Raw genomic sequence first — 1279 nt, 5'->3', positions numbered from 1 at the left:
ACTTGCCAGGCAGGCGCTTATGCCACTGAGCTATATCCTCATTCCCTACAATAAAGTTTGAAATCAGTAGTGATGGTAGACACCTGTAACCCCAGCACTTGGGAGGGCTGAGATAGGAGGATCGCCATGAGTCCCATGCCAGTAACCTCAACACTTGGGAGGCTGAGGCAGGAGGATCACCATGAGTTCTAGGCCAGCCTCAGTCACACTGTAAGTTCAAGGCTAGCCTGAATTATATAGTGAGACCCTGTTGCAAAACCAGTAAAGGAGGGGCTGGTGAGATGGCTCAGTGGTCTAAAGCACCTATTTAGAACAACTTAGCAAAGCACAGGGACTGCAGTTCAACCCCCCAGCACCACATGCCAGCCAGCCCCGCCCCCTGGTGGGCTGAGCTGGACACACACACACACACAAATAAATAAATAAATATTTTTAAAAAAGACACCAGTAAAGGAGAGGGTATTGGAGATGCAGCTCAGTATCCTCTGGGTTCAATCTCTAGTCTTTAAATAATTAAATAAATAAATGCAGGCTGGAAATGGTGCACATCTGTAACCACAGCATTTGGGAATCTGAGGCAGGAAGATCACTGTGCATTCAAGGCTATCCCCTTGGTACATAGTGAGTTCAAGGCCAGCCTGGATTGCATAATGAGGCCCTGGTTATTTGTTTTAAAGACCGCTGGGGTAGAATGCTGCCAAGCATGTGCAAGGCCCTGAGTTTAATCTCTAATAATCTCTCTTCCCAATGCAGAAATAAAAACAAGACATTTCCCCGGTCCCATATTCCCTGAAAAAGTACAGACTGCATAACACCTTTTTTTTTTTTTTTTTTTTTTTTAATTAAAATGGTACTGGTGTGGCTGGGGATATAGCTCCGCAGTTTAAGCACCTGCCTGGCAAGCGCAAGATGCAGAATTCCATCCCTAGTACTGGGTGGGGGGGATGGTACTAGAGTTTAAATCCAGGGGTATTTATTTTGTTCTGGGAATTGAACTCAGGATGTTGTACTTGCTAGGTAGGCTCTTGAGCTGCTGAGCTATATTCCTGACTCTGCAGGGCTATTTATTTATTTATTTATTGTGGTACCCAGGGATTGAACTCACGACCTTGTGCTTAACAGGCAAGCACTTTTTCCACTGAGCTATCTCCCCGGCCCCTGAAGGGCCTTTTAAAGTTTTTATTTTATTTCTATATTTTAGGGAAGGGTCTACAGGGTGTTCAGGGTCTCACTATTAGATCTTTTTTTCTTTATTTTTATTTATTTATTTATTTTAACA

This window comes from Octodon degus, unplaced genomic scaffold (genome assembly GCF_000260255.1).
Source record: "Octodon degus isolate 3935 unplaced genomic scaffold, OctDeg1.0 scaffold00079, whole genome shotgun sequence".
NCBI classification, from domain to species: domain Eukaryota; kingdom Metazoa; phylum Chordata; class Mammalia; order Rodentia; family Octodontidae; genus Octodon; species Octodon degus.
This window is presented reverse-complemented; position numbering follows the sequence as displayed.